The 21,460-nt window shown below is 39.9% G+C and overlaps 1 long non-coding RNA gene across 1 annotated transcript in view; it reads right to left on the reverse strand.

Annotated features, from left to right (window-relative positions):
- Positions 1 to 1,048: 1,048 nt before the first annotated feature.
- Positions 1,049 to 21,460, reverse strand: part of LOC148882997 (uncharacterized) — a 28,956-nt gene continuing 8,544 nt past the window's right edge. The window contains exons 3-4 of the long non-coding RNA XR_016118579.1: positions 3,710 to 3,806; positions 1,049 to 1,218 (exon numbers count right to left, since the gene is read on the reverse strand). This is a non-coding gene — a long non-coding RNA (uncharacterized LOC148882997). The remainder of the gene's footprint in view (positions 1,219 to 3,709; positions 3,807 to 21,460) is intronic.

Consider the following 21,460-nt stretch of genomic DNA (forward strand, 5'->3'; position numbering starts at 1 on the left):
TAAGTGGGCAACTGGACATATTCTAACAGGCCACTTTATTAGGTACAACTGTCCCATGTCATGAAATCCCATTGCTGTTTATTAACTCATTCACTGCCAGACGATGTGCAAAAAGGTGTCCAATACAGTGCCAGGGTTTTTGTCATTGTCACTCGAATTCCAGGACCCACAGAATATTGAGTTTTAGGACTACATAAAGAATCAATGCAATGTTATAAACCTTAGACTCTCTTCTTTCATTCAAGAAGAAGAGTTAGTTCCAAAATGATATGGACCTGGAGTTATATGAGCTTGAAATGAGGGCGGCTGTCCAAACTACAATGCAATGCATACATATTGGTTTACATAGCACTTTAACAACAGATAAAGTTGGAACAAAGCGCTCACATGGAAAAAAAGGAAATGCTGCCCCTTGTGGAAGGGAAAAAACATTGCCTGAGGACCTGGCAAGCGCTTTATCAGGACCCAAACAAGAAAAAAAAACAAAAAAAAAACAAAATTCTGGCATGTTTTCAATTCCCGAATAAATTTGTGAATGGCAGTGAATGAGTTAAAAGTGAATTCTCTTCATTTTTTGATCCTACTCGTGAAACTGATCTCTAATGCTGACCATACTTATATACCTTGCTCCTTCAAAATGACAAAAAGAGGTGGCTAGAGTACTCATATTCTGTACTTTGGAAGAAGTAGCCATAGTGGATACATATACAATGAGTTATTTAACTCCGGTATATTGGAGTTTTTTTTTAAGTATAAATGTACGTATTGGGATAAATTTAAAATGTCTTGTTATCATCATATCTATACAGTTGAATCGCCATTTTTATAACGCCACAATCTCCTATTTGTAAAATAAGAGGTACATAAAGCCCATCCCACTTGAGGACCCCCTCTTTCCTCTTTGGTCAGACACCTGAACAGGCCAGTTAAATATATGGTGGCCAGACAATACACATCTTCATTAATCCGACACGGATTTAAAACGTCGCCACCAAACATGCGACACCGTTCAAATCCGCGTATACGGTCGTGTTGCACCTACCCGTTGCGGGTCCCGGAATGTGGCTGACAATGACAGAGAAGCAGGACAGCGGATAATGGAGTTTGTAGCAGCGGAGAGTGCATCACGGCGACAGATGCTAGTCCCTTGGGACACTGTGAGGGACGAAGCACTCATTCACTGGATGTCGTCGCATCGTGGGAGGACATGGAGTAGCCCTACGGACACACACGGGTTGAGACGGTGATATGTTACACGTTCACAGATGGTCATGGGAGGAGAAGGGGAATGGGGGTTGTTGAACCGTGAACTCTACTAAGAGATGGACAAAGCTAGAAGTTAGAAGAAAAAAAATCAAGGCAAAGTAAAGCAGGAGTTTGGATTTTTTTTCTCGCGGCGTCTATTTTACTTCTGTGGTCATTTACTCCAAGCAAATTTATGAAGAAATTAGGGTAGATTTCCGACCCTAGTCACAAATGATGGCTGAAATGTGATTGGTTAAATGCTTAAATATGAAAACACACATCTGGAAGCAGTAAAGCAAAGGAAAAGCAATGAAATGAAGCTAAAAGAATTTATGGACAAAATATAATTCACATTAGTCTTTGATTCTGATATTCTTAGGCCAGCAGAGAAGGCCTTGCACGCCCTAATGGCCCACCACTGCTCAGCCTAATGGTTTTAATACCTATACAGAAAAACGGGAATTCTTGCTTAGTTATCATTTCCCGTTTTATTTTCATTTAAATATGACATAAATGGATTACTTATGTGTTGTCCATGAAATATATTGTGGGACAACAAGCAGCTGCTCACAAATAGCCCTGATCCATCCTTTGGGCATTACTATTATAGCCCGTGTGTGTGAGTGTGTGTGCGAGTGAGAAAGAGGAAAAATAAGTTTAATTATGCAGAGGATTTATTTGCCTGTGACCAATATATTATATGGGACCTAAATAGATTAATAGGACAGGAAAATATTGTACGTGCAAAAGTTCACACTGTAGAATGTCCTCCTGCAAGCAGTCAAACATATCCATCAAAGACAGGCGGTGTCGTATTTGTCTCCATTTGCGCAATTCCGCTCGGCTACAAGATCCTTTATTGGCACGACATTGAAGTTCATCTTTGTGACCATGTAGGAACCCTATAGCAAACTCAAAATAGCCTCCATGCGCACACACAGACACACACACATAAAAGTACAAACAGGCTGGCAGGAAGTTGAAGCCCACCGTAATGTAATTTTGTCTCGATTAAAATGGTGGGAATTGGATCTGAGGTAAAAGGCCATGTCAAGAGAGAACAAATGGGTGCGGCGGCGTATGGCGGAAGATGAACGAGTATCCGGGAGATTGAGAGTCGGGGGTGGAGGGAGACAGAAATGATAGTTGGGGGGGGGAGAAGGTAGTGGTGGGATTGGGAGTGATATGGGTCTATATTAATCCGTTATGGAGAAGGCGCCTTGCCTCTCGACGCGTGATGACCTCTTTGTGTGGAGGAGAGGTCATTAACTTTCCACATGATCATTTACCACCATTATATGTTGCTCCTCTCTAGTGGACTACAAATTTACCCACGTATGTACAGTGATACCTCAGCTTACGAACGCTTTAGCTCTCCAACTTTTCGCCTTGCAAACATTAAATTTGCGAGAATATAATCTTGGCATACGGACTAATATTCGGCGGATGAACATCAAACCACACGGTCGAACAGCGCCACGGTGGCTGGCGGACTAGTTTTCCTCACCTCCTTTGAGTGCAGATATGGTTTGCTATCAAGTAGAGTACTTTTGCTACTATGGGACCGAAAAAGACCCCACCACAGGCTAGTATTAAAGGACAATCGATGCCTCCGGACAAGTTGTGTCCATAATTTGTAACATCACCTCAAATGACTTCTACTGAGCGTATTTGACAAAGATTCCGCAGCATATAGCTATATTTTACGTTTTAAGACTTGCACTGAATATTCAGGAAGACTTATTTTCGAGTTGATGACGATGCCTGACGTGACGTCACGTCTGGAACGCCGATAAAGCGTGACCTGGTGACCGAGAAAGAGAAACAATGCATTTTGGGTACTTTGTTTCATCTGAAAACATCGTGTTGATCCGTGTTGATGCCGAAATTAGAATGAAAACACATAAATAAGCCGATGGTGAATCGTTGTGTGTTGCACCAAGGCTACTATTTGATACTAGTTGACACAAATTCCCAGCAGACAAATCAGCCCATTTCCAACGGAGCTTGGGCGCCATCTTGTGCATTTTTGGGGAGCTACATTGGAGTTCAGATGCCTCAAAATGATACGGAAGCACTTTGTTAATCGATTGCAAACATTTATGCTTTCCTCTTCAGAACTATTTGAATCATATTCATAACTGGATGAGTAACAAGAAAGCATCTCTTCCGAATCTGAAGCCATTGTTTTGATTCTCGAGCAAGGCAAGACGTCCTGGTGTGACATCACGAACAAGGGGGCGGGACCTTCTGAAACTGAAACTTTCTGAGGTGATTTTGAAGTAGTTTGGGGACCCTTTAAGTCATTTTTATTGGTGTTTTTCATTTGAGAATCATTGGATGCTACGTGGGACTTGCCCCCCTGATAGCCTACTCGAAGGGTGACACTTAGTATCTGCACTCGTGTGGCTACAGAAGCTTAACTGCACATGTGAGGCTCTAATTATGCAGAAAATGTAAATACCTGCAGGGGTGGTGAATGCCAAAGTTGAGAGCGACGTTTTATTACCCTGAGCGTGGTATGTAATTCCTGAGCAGCCGCGGATGCCGCTAGTCCTCGACTGCAATGACATTACAACATCTCAAGGTTAAGGACGCCGCGTGACATACTACTTTTGCACGGTGGTGTAAAAGTACATCGACGAACGACACTGCAGCAAGCTGCTGTGCATTTAATCGCTAATCTGAACAGTTTTACGGAGGACAAAGAGTATGCTAGTACATTTTTGGGGCATACTATGACAAGCCTTGACTAAATGAAGAACATTTTTCATAAACATTTTTTTTCATTTGAAATTGTGCATTCCACCCCAATAAAGTAATAAAGTCTTTGTCTGGTACTAAAACATCATAGAGTACATGGGAAGAGGTATTAAAATTGCACAATTGTCCATGTTTTTATGTTCCTTTTGTGTTTATTATTTTGCTTTGTGTTGACTGTTATGTGAAGCGCTTTGTTACAGCTGCAGCTGTTGCGAAAGCGCCATATAAATTAGGGTGTGGTGTATTGTATTGTATTGTCGCTCTACATACACACTCACATTAGAGGTGTGAGTTTGTGTTACTGCCGAATTGATTGAACGGTGGTGCGAATGGCTGCCGCTGCTCACCCGCAGAAAAAAAGTTTCTTATAATAAGATTATTAATAATAATAATAATACCTTTAATTCATAAGCACCTTTCAAAACTCTCACGGTCACTTTACAGTCAGAGGATAAGTTTTTCTGTGGGTGAACAGCGGCAGCCACACGCGCCAGCGTTCACTCAACCTGGAAGTAACTCAAATAGATAAAAAGATAGCTACCTAGCTATATTGCTAATAGGTAGCTAGCTATTTAGCTATCCCATGACTGTAAAGTGTCCTTGAGCGTTTTGAAAGGCGCTTAAAAATTAAATGTATTATTATCATTATTAAACAAGTCAAATTATTCATGCTAACAACGTAGCATCCGTGGCAAATGCTAGCTCGTTTACAGTGCTCATGCTAGCACAGCGACACGACGGCAAAGAAAAAGGAACGAAATGGGCATCTGCTCAACATAAAACGAAAGCTCGGATCTTACAAGATGGCGGATTTTGAATGAAAGCACAACTGTATTCACGATGGCCTAAAAATGATGCTAATACCGCTCAAGGTTTGACAATCTCTCTCTCTCTTGTTTCCCCTCACCGCCTCGACTTGTAATGGCACTTTTTACCCACTAGCCAATTGATCACATCGCAATGTGTACCTACCAGCAGCAAGATAAACGACAGTATTGTCTCGTGCAGTTCATTATATCCGAAACAATCCAATTCAACAGATTGACTCTACGCTCAGACAGAACACGACAAGACTGATGGGACCGTCTTGCGTCTGATATTTACTTCCCGTGTAGTGACCCAGACTCACTCTGACAGCCTCGTCAGAATAAACGCATGCAATACACGTGTAACTGACACACATCCAGCACTGTATATTTATCAGTGAGGCGAAATGAGCTCTTTCCTGGCACCGAAATCCACCAGACGTGACAGAGTGTATTACGGCGATACGTCAGATTTACAGAAGATTATCAGGGATGATATCATCACCTGGAGCAGATTTTTTTTTTATAGAATACACAAGATCAGTTGGAGTTGGTTGACAGCAAAGAAGAAGGCTGAGTAAACAACATCAATGGGTTTTTTTTTTCAGCGGGGTAGCAGTGTGTCAAACAATGTTTTTCCACTTTGCGTATTTGGATAGTTTATGACAAGCTGGCATTTCACGCAATTGAGTTTATCTAGAAACTTGATTTTCAATCGAAATTTTTAAACAAAACTTTGACTTACTACCACAAATATTTGTCCACTTTGCTCAAAGCAAGTTGGCAGAAAGGAATTCAAGTGAGAAAAGCCGAGTATCATTTAATGAAGGCCATACACACTGTAATGTGCAACTCCCTAGGGTGACTCCGGGCACAGAAAGTAATCTGTGATGGCGAATAATCTGTGATCTTTTTCAAAAGGTCAATACATAATATCAGACGGCCAAATTGTCTGCGTTAATTTCATCCAGAATGTTTCAGCAGCACACGCCCTGGGCGATGGCCTCAAAACTAGGGGTGACGCACCCGATTGGCATGATGCAAGACCCGCCAATTTTTGGACTTGCTCAACAAAAACTTCTGAGAGGCTTGACTTCAATTAGATTTGAAACATCACAGTTAAAAATCTGCCGTTTCCAGACAATTTGGAGTCAAGACGAGACTGAAACGACGGTGTACTGCAACATCCTGCAACTACATCACCCATCACAGAGCAAAATCTTAACTCATTCACTGCCATTCCCTAATTTATTTCGGTATTAAAAAGCATAATGTGGAGCGCCATTACCGAATTTTTTTTTTTTTTTTTTTTCAGGCGAGAGAGAAGTGCCGATAAAGCGCTGGTCAGACCTCTGGCAATGTTTTTCCCCTTCCACTTTGGGGCAGAATTAGCCTTTTGTCGATGTTAGCGCTTTGTCACAGCTTCAGTTGTTGTTAATGCGCTATATAAATCAATATGAATGTACAGTAAAGTCTCGTTATATCGATATCGGATATATCGATAGTCCCGGTTATATCGATACTATTTCTATGCACGCACGGAGAAAATTACATGCAAACAGGGTCGGATATATCGATAGTCCCGGTTATATCGATATTTTTTCGGACTCCCTTGAGTATCGATATAACGAGACTTTACTGTATTTTATTTTGTACAGCTGCCCTCATTTCAGGCTCATATAACTCCAGACCCATATAATTTAGGAATTAACTCTTTTTTTTCTGATGAAAGAAGAGAGTCTAAGGTTTCTTATGCTGAATTGAATGTTTATGTACAGTGATCCCTCGCCACTTCGCGGTTCACTTATAGCGGCTTCCGTGCATCACGGATTTTTTTTCCAGGGGATTTTTTTTAATGGCATGCAAATGTACAAACAAACAAAGTAAAAGAAACAACACTGCAAACAAAGCAGAATAAAATCAAACACACTGGCTTTGAACAGGTCAGAAGAGCTGTTCTCTATTATCCAAAAAAAGAAAGACAAAAAAAAGAAAGAGTGCCAAAAAGTGTCGATAACAATGTTCTTCTCTCGGAGAAGGACTCCTTCAGTAGAAAAAGATGCTACAGCGCAGCAGAGTCAGGATAAAATAGGCGCAGCAGCAAAATATGATTTTATTAAACATTTCTTTAAACTATTAAAATATGTTTTATTTTTGTTTAATTCTGCGGTATGTACAGTTTTGCATTGTAAAATAAAATTGAAAAAATATTTTTTTTTAAACTGACTACATTGTACTTTGCGGATTTCACCTATCGCGAGCTATTTTTGGGCACGTATCTCCCACAATAAACGAGGGTTCACTGTAGTCCTAAAACTCAATATTCTGTGGTATTCTGCAATTTAATTGAAAATGACAAAAACCCTGGCACTGGAGTGGCCACATTTTTGTACATCATCTAGCAGTGAATGAGTTAAAGACAATGAATAAAAAAAAAAAACGAACAGCTAATAAAGGCAGCACAAAGCACTCAAAATATCGAGTGAATGTTTTCTGTCCTCATCTAAAACCCCCGATACGGGCGACTATAAAGGCGGACAGGCGTTAAGATAGAATTTACAATCACAGAGAGAAGGAAGAAGAGCACAAACACATCTGGAATCATGAAAGCAGATGATGAAAATTGCAGCCGGACTTGAACGTTGTGTTGAAATGAAGCGAGCGAGAGATCTCATCCGGACGTATGTGGCCGCTACGTCACGCCATCGCCACCAAAGACACCCGCGTTCCAACACCAAAAGAAAGTACCCAATCTCACTTGGATGGAGACGGAAAATGAGACGGACGGCTTGGGAAATTGAAGAGAATAGAAGAGAGGAAGGGGGGAAAAAAGTGACACCTGAAGAGAGAGGCTAAGATTTGTTTATGAAAAGTAAAAATGAAAGAAAAAAAATGAAGGCAGGCAAGGACAAAAAGGGATAGACAGGGGGAGGGAGGATGGGTTATTTAAATGGCTCTCAGATATGACTGTCTTTCACCTTGCTTCTCTGTGACGGACTCCGTGCCGATTAATGGATCGATCCAGGACGCGGAAAACATTTAGGGAGTCATTTCAAGTTGAGCCTGACTTACTCTCGTCACTGTCAGGAGAAAGTGAAACAAGACAGTTTCAGGTTTGGATTGGGTCCCAGGGGTGGAACTGTGGGAGTCTGTTTTTTAAAGCTATTGCTGATATAATCTCATCATATCTGACATGAAGAAGCTGTTTTTTTACTCAAAGTGTCCGTTACAATGGAGACTGCTTTACATTTAACTCATTCGCTGCCATTCCCGAATTTATTCTTCCACAAGGGGGCAGCATTTGTCTTTTGTCTATGCTTTGTTAGAGCTTCAGCTGTTGTTAAAGCGCTATATAAACCAATATGTATGTGTTGCATTGTATTTTGGACAGCCGTCCTCATTTCAAGCTCATATAACTCCAGAACCAAATAACTTAGGAATTATGCCTTTTTCCTGATGAAAGAATTAAAAATAATAATAATAATAAATTTTATTTTAAGCGCCTTTCGAAGCTCTCAAGGACACTTTACAGTCACAGACAAGCATAGATACTATAATAAATAAAATACAATTACAGATACAGATAGTCTAAGGCACAGGTGTCAAAGTCAAGGCCCGGGGGCTAAATCCGGCCGGTCACATCATTTTTCTCGGCCCGCCAAAGCAAATCAAACTTGTGAAATTGCATCATGCTTGCTAAAATCCTAACCAAAATTTCATATTTTTGGATGTAAACCACAATAACAGTTCATCCTGTCTACTTGATATCTAATTTAAAGCAGACGAAGGCGGAAGTATACGCCGAAACATGTCAGGTATTTGAACACCTACACTGTCTGTAAGTAAAGAATCTGCTTTAAATTACACAATAACAGTCATTATTCTTGACTTCAGATTTGAAAACTAGCTATTCATTCATTTGTTGTGCGTTCTATGTCATATGTGGAGGGGATTAAACATTGTAATGGCTTCCCCAAATTCGTAACGGCCCTTGAGAGGAAACCATAACTACAATGTGGCCCGCGGCAAAAAAAATGACTTTGACGCCCCTGTATTGAATGTTTTGGATTGGATTGGATTTAACTTTATTAGTCTGGAGAAATTTACATTTCACGGCAGCAAAGTTAATAAACAAAAAACAGTCCTAAAACTCAATATTCTGTGGGTCCTGCAATTTGAGTGAAAATGACAAAAACCCTGGCATTGGGGTGGACACATTTTTGCACATTATCTGGCAGTGAATTTGCTAATGAGTTTATTATAGTACCTATGCTTGTCTGTAACTGTAAAGTGTCCCTGAGAGCTTTGAATAGCGCTTAAAATGTAATGTATTTTTATTATTTTCATTAAGATTGTTTTTATTTTCATATGCGCGTTTTATGTTCTTTTTTTTTTTTTTAATGCTCGCTTGTACTTCTTCGGATGAGGCTTGTTAAAATGTTCTTTAAAAAAATATCTGAACACTAAATTAAAATCCCAGTGATGTTTGTTCTAAAGTCTTGCCTTTTTATTCCGTGAAATCCGACAGGAGAGGATTGAGATGGAATATCAAATCGTTACAGTGTGTACCTTCCGTGATTGTAGTTCCCTCATTTTAGAAGCAATCTACCGCATGATTTCAAAGGTGTGTGATATTATATGTCAGAAGTGTAGTTGCCCCCTTGTAGCACTCAATCGATCTATTCCGTATTTTCCGGGATTCATTTCTAATGTATTACCTCGTGCCAGACATATTGATTTCAAAGAATATTTAACTAAAAAGAGGCATAATATTCTATTTAGCTTGATATTTGGAAAAGGGGGATCAGGGTATCTGATACCAAAGAAACCGTAACTGGAGTCAAACCTAACATTTTTTTGCCACTCTCTGGCAAATATGCGCATTAAATATTAACACGTGGCCATTTTGTGGGACTTTTCTATGCACGGTCAGACATGATGTCGCAAATGATTGATTTTCCGGTCAAAATTTGTGATGGTGAACTGTGAAAAGAAAGTCCAGAGTTACACGTTACAAGAACCAGGTCAAAAATGGAGCATTACGCGACCATTGCAGAGAGACAATGGACGGCAGGACAAGGAATCATCTGTGTGTGTTTTGATGATATCGCAGTGAACGATGAAGTCTCAACCCCACCGGAGGCCTCTGTGGTGAGATAATAGGAGAAACTACAAGACTTGTGCTGATAACGTCCCTCGAGGTTGTTGAAGACGAGTCTGTTTTTGGAGGCGTTTTCACACACACCATGTCACCCTCTCTCTCTCTATTTTCTTTCTCTCTCACACACACACACATACAAACAGAAACGAAATGCATTTGGGGATACTGAGCTTCATCGATTCTTTAAAAAATCCATACTCCGCCAAACAAACAAACAAAAAAAAAGATAACTTGTGTCTGGAAAAAAGCCCCTAGCAGAGTATGATACAGTACTGTGTATCCATCCATTTCCATTTCCATCATCCCCAATACAGAGTGTATGGAAATATCTGACCGCGGCTAACAATACAATACATATTGATTTATATAGCGCTTTAACATTGACAACGATTATTTACAGGAAATAAAGCAGTCACAAAGATAGTAGAAAGCACCAGGGAGTAAAAACAAGATCAAGTGTGAGTCAAATGGCAAAGAATAAAAGTCCGTTTTGAGGCGGGTTTTAAAGATGGGCAGCGAGGGGGCTTGCCAAATGTTGAGTGAGTGGCAGGTCATTACAGAGATTGGAACCAGCAACGGAAAAGGCTTGATACCCTCTGAGCCTTCGTTTAGTTTTTCACACATCTAATAATGTCTGGTCAGCAGATCTGAGGAGTCGGGAAGGTGTGTATGAACAAATAAGATCTCGAAAAGAACTCTAAAATGTATAAGGAGCCAGTAAAGGGATGCCACAGTAGGAGTTACGTGCTCCCTCTTACGAGTAGCAGTTAAGAGGGGAGCAGCAGCATTCTGGACAAGCTGGAGATGCTTCATGGAGGATTGGTTGACTTCAAAGTAAAGCGCATTTGAGTAATTGAGCCAATAAGTGACAAAAGACATGAATGACTGCTTCAAAGTGCTCATGAGAGGTTTTATTTAACAAACAAATGTATCTAAAAAACAACAACGCTGCACTCTATCGAAGTATAATTGTAAGTTTGAAATGAGTTCTTGGTCTGACAATAAGAAATGAAGTTTGAAAAAGTTTGAAGAACACTAAATCGCGACTGGTTCAAACGAGACTAGTCTTCGGTCTTGGCGGTATAAAACATTCATATACAGTAAAGTCTCGTTATATCGATATTCTCGGGAGTCCGAAAAAAATATCGATATAACCGGGACTATCGATATATCCGACCCTGTTTGCATGTAATTTTCTCCGTGCGTGCATAGAAATAGTATCGATATAACCGGTCCTATCGATATATCCGATACCGATATAACGAGACTTTACTGTAATGTGATTTTTTTTCTTCTCTCATCCGTGTTTCATGGCAGGAGTTCATAAAACGGACAGGACTGTGAAGCATGATAATATTTATGTAGCAAGCGGAGATCGTTTATTCCAACCAAAAAAAAAAAAGCCTTTTTACTGGCTCATGTATGATAGATAGCCTGATTTATTCTCTCCTTTTCAATGGCGAAATCAGCCGGATTCACACTTGCTTTTCTCTCCTACTTACAAAATCTATAAATTTCACCTCCCTAACAGTCACGGGCTACATCGCCGCTCCCGCTCAGGGCTGATTAACTCAGAGGACAAATTGCAGCCTCGTATCCATTAGCGCCATTCGGGTGCTAGGCCCGATTGAGCAACGGCAACTTAAAAAGGTCTACAAAATACACTCCCGGCAAGCCGCTTCGGATTTTGATCAGTTTGTAGCGAAAAGAGGAAGCGACGCATTAAGAGACATCTTTTTTTTATTATTTTTTTTGCACTCTGTCTATGCTCTATAGTCAACCCACATCTCGCTGTCCTTCTAAAATATGATTGCATATGGGGCGGGGGTGTTTAGATTTAATTTGGGCAATACAGTCCCAAGTCAAATTAAAGTGAGTATTTACTGGCAATACATGCAAAGCAGGGAACAGAAGAAAAAGTTGGGCTGTCGAATGAATGACAAGACGCACTTGCACGTTTGGCTGCGGACTTTATTCCAACAGCAGATAAGAAAATGGCCGCTAGGTACTCCTGTGGATTCTCTCATCGATTGGAAAAAAGATCCACATGTAATGTAGCTTACCCGCTTACCTCCCCCCCAAAAAATTTACAGTGATTAAAATTAAGCTACTTTAACTCATTCACTGCTAGTGCTTTGTGTTGTCATACTCTGTGTCTTTGTGTTGTCATATTTGTTATTTTTTCAATTTTTTTTTCCCCAAGATGGCGGCGTGTGAACACGCAGCGGCTCCCCTCTCCCGGCAAATTGCCGTTTTCATGTTTATGTTTGTTAAGTAATTCTAAGTGCCTTGCATGCTGGGTCCGAGAGGACAGTAATTTCATCTGTGCTGTATGTCATGCATATTAGCATATTTGACAATAAAGCTGACTTTGACTTTGACTTTGATGATGTGCAAAAATGTGTCCAGTCCAGCGCCAGGGTTTTTGTCATTTCTACCCAAATTGCAGGACCCACAGAATGTTGAGTTTTAGGACTACATAAACATTCAATGCAATGTAAGAAACGTTAGACTATCTTCTTTCATCAGAAAAGAGTTAATTCCTAAATTACATGGGTCGGGAGTTATATGAGATTGAAATGGGGGGGGGGGGGGGGGCCTGTACAAAATACAATACAATACATAGATATTGATTTATATACATACGCTCCCCAACTTACGAACGAGTTGTTCGTAAGGTGAATTTGTTCGTAAGTTGCTTCAGTGCTATATTTTGGATGGAATGTATGTTTAAGGCATATATAAGTATGTTTCGGGATTATATAAGTATGTTAAGGCTTGTATAAATAACCGGTATTGGTTTGTGCTGAAAAATAAACATTTAATAAAATATATGCTCTATAAAAATATGTACATGTACAACTGGAGAGAATACTACATATCTTAGAGATAGAGCAAAAATGTTCGTAACTCGAATGTTCGTAAATAGGAGAAAGTCTGTAGCACTTTTACAACAACTCAAGCTGTAACAAAGCTCTAACATAGACAAAAAGCAAATGCTGCCCTCTCGTGGAAGGAAAAAAAAAACATGGCCAGAGGTATGCCCAGCGCTTTATCAGCACCTACGCAAGAAAAATCCGAACAAATTTGTCCCACTTTTCAATTCCCAAATAAATTCGGGAATGACAGCGAATAAGTTAACGTGTTGGGAGATTCCCAAAATGTTGTGCAAACACACAAGTCGAACCACTTCTGTTTTAAAATGTCCCTTCATGCCAATTAGCCTAAAGCTGCTACGATAGTGATTGCTTTTCACCTGATACTATTCGAGAATATGAGTATGTGGGGGGGCAATAAAAAAAAAAATATATATATATATATATATATATATCAACCACATGGTGGCCACCTCAATTGTAGCCGTCGACCAAATCCCCCCCTCCCACGAAGCGTCGAAAGCTGCCTTTCCTCCGTCAATCAAAAGTCTGGATCCTGTCAACATTAGTGCCATTGATTGACACCTGGCCGGCGAGCCACACAGACAGTCGATAAGGGTGTGCAAAATTCAGCACCTCTCCACACTTTTGTGAATCCCAAAAGCCGTTGAAAAATAGCAAAAGCCTTCGAATTGATAAGTTGAAATGTTTCACCTTTGTTTGTTTGTTTTTTTGAATCGCCGGTGACAGAGACTAATCTACACGTAAAACGGCAACGGAGCTGATTTGTATTTTAATGTGGGTGAAAGAAACATTTGAGCATGCGGCGAGGTGTGTGGGCTGACCTACCTGTATTATAGGAGAGGTGATATGGGGGTTGCCATGGCAACAACACGGCTTTTGTTGTTCTTTCAATCTATCATAGCATCCAAGTCATTTATAAGTGATTCGTTTCAATGGATTCGAACCTGACTGATTTGACATCCCAAGTTCTTAGAATACTGTATATCCTAAAATTCAAAATCAATCAAAATTCTTTGATTGATTGATTGATATTATGCTATTATTATTATTAGCTTACGGACTTAATTGGTTAAAAGTGTGTCTTCCAAACGTTAATTTCCCATAGGAAACCATAAAAATGAGAATAATCCGTTCCCAGGTCCCATTAAAACATAATTTTCTACTAAATAAGCCTTAAAACTCCACAAAATATACCTTATTTGTGTATAATAAATGAGCTATTATATTGTAATTAAAGAAATAAACTGTACTGTATAATAAAGTCGTTTTATTCACCTTTGTGATGGTCGATAGCAAACCATGTATGCACTCAGAGAAAGAGGGTGTGAAAAAGTAGTCCAGCAGCCACGGTGGCACTGTTCGGCCGTGTGGTTTGTTGTTCTTCCACCGAAAAGTAGTCCGCCAGCCATTGTGGTGCTCCGTGTGTTTCCCGGAAACTATTTTCGGGAATTTAATGTTCATAAGGCAAAAGGTTCTTGAGCTAAAGCGTTCATAAACCAAGGTATCACTGTATGCCATTCGTTGAATGTGTGCCTTATGTTCCAGAAAATACACTGCTTAATTTCAATTTATGAAGTGGTTGCACTCACTCAAGTCATCTGGATACAAAAGATTTTAGTTCGCATGACCACTTTTTTCTTATTTTTCACTACTTGCACGAAAATTATCGACCTTCTGGTGTTATTTAAAACGCGACCTGCTCTCTACCAGTGACGGGTCAATCAAACAGATTGTGATACGCTGAGCCTTTTGATATCCAAGCATGAAACAGACTCTCTCGTGTGTCCTTCCGAATTTTTCATAGACTTCCATATGTTCTTCAGAACCGCTCCAGGGAACCGTAGTTTTCGAGTGGATGGGGTCATAGATGGCCTTGCATATTATTCACATCAAAAACATGACATTTACACAGGCGTATCCCCGGTTCTCATCCTCTCTCACGTGCCCGGGGTCAGGCAAGCGCGTGACCCGTCAGACTCCAGACACGTCATACACCTGACTATGCTAATAGTCACACCGCAGGCGCTGTCGTAATATGGGCTGGAATTAATATGAAAATAGCTTTTCTAAAACGCGCTCTCATATCTGAGGGAAATTAGCGCAACCTAACCTAACATTAACTCAACAGACACATCCCAAAAAGCTCTGCCGGTGCTCTTTCATGACTTATTAATTCTTTCAGACAACCTCCCTAACTGTCGAACTATTTCAAGGGGCACAATGATCTTCAAATCATGTGCCAGTGAGGTGCTTCCTGCCCGAATCGCCTCTTTTTTTTCCTGAGCACTGGAAGGGGGTGGGGATGGCTGATAACAGCCATGGTCGAACGGGGTGGAGGGTGTTTTGCACGTAAAGCGACAAATAGAGAGACCACAAGGCACCTCAGCCATCGGGATGACAGCTCTGGCAAAGGTAGCGCTATGCAGTCACACAGTGCCTTCTGTGGGTCACTAACGAAACTGCAATAAAATGTCCCATATATGTCCCTTATATACAGTATGTATGAATATATATATATATATACACACACACAGACACACAGAGAGAGAGAGAGAGAGAGAGAGAGATGGATATACATAAAGACACACGTACACATAAATATATACACTCATACACATACAAATATATACACACATATACATATATAGAAACATATAGATACACACACACGCACATATACACACACACACACACACACACACACACACACACACACACACACACACACACACACACACACACAGACATAGACATAGACATAGACATATACATATACATATACATATACATATACATATACATATACATAGACATACATATATTTAATAGAATATTAAAATCTTCTAAACTGAGTTAATACTTTTTCATTTTTCATCCGCCAATTTACGGTGCCAAATAAAATGGTATGCTGCCATCAAGTGATCGACACTGGAATTACACTGAAAAGCAAATTGTCATTTCACTCTGATCATTCCTTTCTCAACAACAAATTGAGGTCCCAAGAAGCGTCGTATTGACTGTCAATACCGTCAAACAAAAACCGGCGGGAACTCCATCATACGATGCAGGGAGGTCTAAGAGGAAGAAAAAGGTACAAAGCAACAGGATTGGGAGCTTTCGCATGGAGCTGCACAAGTGTCTTAAACCCCCCGCGGGTCCAATAGCAAAGCTGCTTTTTGGCAGCTTGTTATGTTCGGTCCAGTGTGTAGAAAGAGCCCAGGTGACTATCACGCTCTGACTCTGTCACCAAGTGGCAATTGCACTCCACACTAAATGGAAAAGAAAGCCTCGCGCTATCTTCCTGATTGCCCAAGTCCGACCGGGCCAGCCGACAAACAGCAAGGCCGACTGACACGATCATGACCCGCTCGTCATTTTTTTTCTTTGTCGATACAAGTCAAGGTCTCATAATTTCCTTGAAGAAAGCCGCATTAGCGATGATCATAACAGCTTTTCATGCCTCCGCATTGTTTCAGCGCAAATAAAATGTCACAAAATCGAGGAGATCACGACAATAGAGCGAAATGGAGGTTGATTGGGATCCATCCATCAATCCATCCATTTGCCTTTTGTACAGCCACCCCCATTTCAAGCTCAGATAACTCCAGACCCATATAATTTAGGAATTACATTTTCTTTCTGATGAAAGTAGAGAATCTATAGTTTCTTACACTGAATTGAATTTTTATGTAGTCCTCAAACTCAATATTCTGTGAGTCCTGGATTTTTAGTGACAATGACAAAAACCCTGGCACTGGAGTGAACACATTTTGGATTGGATTGGATGTACCTTTATTTGTCTCACAGTGGAGAAATTGACATTTCACAGCAGCAAAGCGATGAAAGGAAGAGGATTGAAAGAAGTAAAAAAACAAAATACAGGAGCTGCCTGAAAGGCAGCCACTCTTGCTGTACCCTCTTTGTGACATGAAGCAGCTCGAGATGAAAGAGGAGAGGATCAAAGGGTCCTTTTCAGCAGTGGATCAGGGACGTCATGGTGGAATGTGCACGTCTACTACAAGCTAAATAATAATAATAATAATAATAATAAATAATAATAATAATAATAATAATAATAATAATAATAATAATCCATTTCATTTCAAAGCGCCTTTCAAAACTCTCAATGTCACTTTACAGTCAGGATCAGTTTTTTTTCTGTGGGTGAGCAGCGGCAGCCACACGCGCCAGCGTTCACTCAACCCGGAAGTAACTCAAATAGATAGAAAGCTAGCTAGCTAGCCAATAGCTAGGTAATAGTTAGCTAGCACAACGTCTGGCAGTGAATTAGCTAAGGCGATGGCTCACGGAGGAGTGAAATGAAATGCATGATGTGCTTTTGAAATTGTTTTTAGATGGAAAAAGTAGAAGGTGGATTAATTATTTTAAACTTGTCAATATTGCTTATCTACTGTTTCATTAATACCCCTGCCAATGTTGTTTTCTTTTCTCTCACATTACAGGGAAAAAAATATCTATTTTTGTTCATGTATTTCATTTCCAGGAAACCAATGTTAAAACATACATTCCGTAACAAAGATGCAAATGGAATTGTTCAAGCTCTATTGAATCGCATCGTATCACTCCAGATGACGTTACGTGCCAAATTGAAAAACATACTATGGAAAAACCTTCCTGACGCATTAAAAAAAAAAACGTATCAGTCTCAGTTGGAAAGGCATTTGTTGGTATTCTGTTAACGGAGGAAAACAAAAGCAGTGCGCACGTAAGCCCACGCACACTCATGAATATGAAACAAGGGCATCAGGATAGAAGCTTCCTATTGCCAGATTGTCCTCTCAACTCAAACTATTTCATTTTAAACGATGACATGAAAACTGAAAAGAAGGTCAAAATGTTGGGTTTGATTAACTCATTCACGGCCATTCACGAATTTAATCGGGAATTGAAGATATGATGTAGAGCGCCATTTACGAATTTGTTCTGGTTTTTTTTTGGGTGCCGATAAAGTGCTGGTCAATGTTTATTCCATTCCACAAGGGGGGATCATTTCCCTTTTTTCCATGTTAGCGCTTTGTTCCAGCTTCAGCTTTTATTAAAGCGCTATATAAACCAATATGTATGTATTGCATTGTATTTTGGACATCCACCCTCATTTCAAGCTCATATAACTCTGGACCCATATAATTTAGGAATTAACTCTTTTTTTTTCTAATGAACGAAGAGAGTCTAAGGTTTGTTTATGTCATCCTAAAACTCAATATTCTGTGGGTCCTGGAATTCGAGTGACAATGACAAAAACCCTGGCACTGTAGTGGACACATTTTTGCACATCGTCTGGCAGTGAATGAGTTCATTTGCCGCCAATTCGTTTTTTTTTTCACAATGGCTCAATTTTTTCATCTCATTACCTCATTAAAAACACAAAAAAAAAAATTTAAATAAGGATGTTTGTTGTTTCAAAACACTGTGAGCGGAAAGTATGCAATTGAGGAATAATGATGGATCCTGCTGCCATCTACAGGACTGTAGTGGGCCTACAACAGTCTCGACGTGGATATTTGAATGATTACATCAAACAATTGTTGCAACCATGCTAAAGATTCTTCAATGTTCTTTTTCACAGTGGCCTCGTTCAACAACAAGACGATTACCGTAAAATTGTTCATTTTGGCGATACATATTGCTACGTGCGATTAGGGCCTCCAAGACAGGAAAAAAAGGCAAAAGACACAGACCAAGATGTACGACATCGGTTTCTTCTGCTTGGCTGCCTTTGGGCTCTTTTTTGAGAGGTCGTTGTTGAATTACACCAAAGAACTGCACCAGGGCGAGACTCCCACGATGTAGCACGGCTTGCTACAAGGTGCGTACACAGCTAAATCTTAAAAGGATCCCGCAGGGGGACAATAAAATAGCCACAGAGAAAGTGTGCATGGCGGGCGGTGGGTGGCGGGTGAGCGTCGGGGAGGGGGGAAAAAAAGGCGGATTAAATGAGTAACAACACTGAAGTGGTCGAAAGACGGGGACGAAAGAGTTTCCCACGCCCGAAGCATTTTCCTAAGACGTGACTAATGTATCACTTTCTGTCCATCAATCACAAACCATCGATCGACTTGTCTTTGGAATATAGACAAGATGCAGTGTTTTCCATTCGTGTCATGTATCATGGAATCATACAGTTTTTTTTAATAGCCCACGGTGCCACCATTTATTATGTCTACTAAGTAAACGCTATTTACGCTCACATTCGATCACGAAACAGCCAGCGAAGGCTAAGGCATAATAGGACAAAAGGTTTTACATTAAAATGCTCACGAAATAAATACAATCAATAAAATTAACTAATTGACTGCCAAACATGCAAAAATGTGTCCACTCCAGTGCCAGGGTTTTTGTCATTGTCACTTGAATTCCAGGACCCAAAGAATATTGAGTTTTAGGTCTATATAAACATTCAATACAGCGTTAGAAACCTTACACTGTCTTTTTTATCAGAAAAAAAGAGTTAATTCTTAAGTTATATGGGTCTGGAGTTATATGAGCTTGAAATGAGGACAACTGTCCAAAATACAATCCAATACATACATATTGGTTTATATATCGCTTTTAAAAAATCTGAAGCTGGAACGACGCACTAACAGAAGGTAAAAAAAGGAAATGCTGCCCCTTGTGGAAAAGAAAAAAGATTGCCAGAGGTGTGGCGAGTGCTTTATCGGCACCCAAGCATGAAAAAACAAACCCTGAACAAATTTGGGAATGGCGCTCTGTCATATGTTCAATTCCAGAATAAATTTTGAATGCCAGTAAATGAGTCTGTCTTCTTTTATCAGACAAAAAGAGTTAATTCCTAAGTTATATGAGTCTTGAGTTATCGGATCTTGAAATGAGGGTGGCGGTCCAACATACAATACAATACATACATATTGGTTTATATAGCTCTTTTAAAAAAGCTGAAGCTGGAACGACGCACTAACAGAAGGGAAAAAAAGGAAACGCTGCCCCTTGTGGAAAAGAAAAAACATTGCCGGAGGTCTGGCCAGTGCTTTATCAGCACCCAAGCATGAAAAAACCAAACCCCGAAGAAATTCAGGAATGGCGCTCTGTGTCATATTTTCAATTCCAGAATGAATTTGTGAATGGCATTGAATAAGTTAATAAAATCAATAAAATTAATAAAATGAATAATTGAATCCCGCGTGTCTTGCTGTCAGAAATAAATACGTGCGGTGCATATACCCAAAAAAAAAGTAATTCGCACATCCACACGCCATGTCAAAGATGAAGATTTATTTATTTTTTTCCCCCTTCGGAGCCTGCTTGCCTGCTTTTTTGGATACCTTTGGTACGGTCGATATAAATCATTTGTAAAGTTCCCTTCCGAAGAAAAGGAAGGGAACTTTTTTGAACCCTGAACTTTTGTTTCCCTCTGGACACCGAGCGAAACGTTCTCTGTGAAATTAAGTTACTCTTTGGTGCAATTCTCCCCGCAGCAATGCACGATAGAGGCATTAGAAGTTTTGTGCCTTTCCAAAAATTACTACAACTCTGTGGAGGTGGAAAGGAGAGAGAGGCGTAGGGAAAAAAAAGTATTTTTGGACACTGAATTTTCCAAAGCTTAACAATTAAACTGCAGTCGCTGAAAAGAAAACGCGGGAGGGGAAGCCGCAGTTGTCACATGCTCCCTCAACCATGCAGTCCAAAAGCAAACACTTCTGACAGTTGGCATTGAGCTTCAACGTTACAGCTGCAGCAAGCCAAATAAATGTGCGTGTGTTTACGAGGGATAGAGGAAGGGTAGGGGTGACCAAAAAAAAAAAAAAAAAAAAAAACAAGTCTATCAATGATTTTTTTTTTTTCTGAAAATGAGTAATCTAGCGAATATTTCTTATCCCTGGTGACGCATTTGGCTCAGCGGTGTCCATTTGGAGGGACAAGACGCAATCCTACACGCAGTCACACCCGGTTGCCTGCACATGGGGAACTGTCGCGGCTTGGAATTGAAGCGGATTTACGTGGGACAAGAAATATGCGACAATTTTAATTGGTCAATGAATGCAACAGCTTCGTGTTTGCTTTCCATATTTAGTTTGTAGCCGACGTGCACATTCCACCATGACGTCCCTGATCCACTGGTGAAAAGGATGTTTTGACCCTCTTTCATCTCGAACTGCTTCATACAACAAAGACGGTGCAAAAAAGTGCTTACGATTGAATGACTCTGTGTTGTAATATTATTTTGTTATGTTTTTTTTTGTTCTTTTGATTTCAAGATGGCGCCGCGAGAGTGGCTGAATTAACAGCAGGTCCTGTATTTTGTTTTTTCTACTTCTTCCTGTCCTTTCCTCTCAAAACCGACCTATTTAAAATTGCATTTTCTGCGTAGCTCTCTCTCTTGTTTCTATTTATAATTGTATTTTATTTATTGCATTGTAGTCGTGATTGTATTTTATTTATTATAGTACCGATGCTTGTCTGTGACTGTAAAGTGTCCTTGAGTCCTTAAAATGTAATGTTTTATTATTAGTATAAGTAGTATTTTTATTAGTATTCATATTATTATTATTATTATTTTTATTATTATTATTATTATTATTATTTCCTTTTCCTTCCATAACTTTGCT

The sequence above is a fragment of the Hippocampus bargibanti genome, linkage group LG20, assembly GCF_051943395.1.
Source record: "Hippocampus bargibanti isolate YZ-2025 linkage group LG20, ASM5194339v1, whole genome shotgun sequence".
In the NCBI taxonomy this organism is placed as follows: domain Eukaryota; kingdom Metazoa; phylum Chordata; class Actinopteri; order Syngnathiformes; family Syngnathidae; genus Hippocampus; species Hippocampus bargibanti.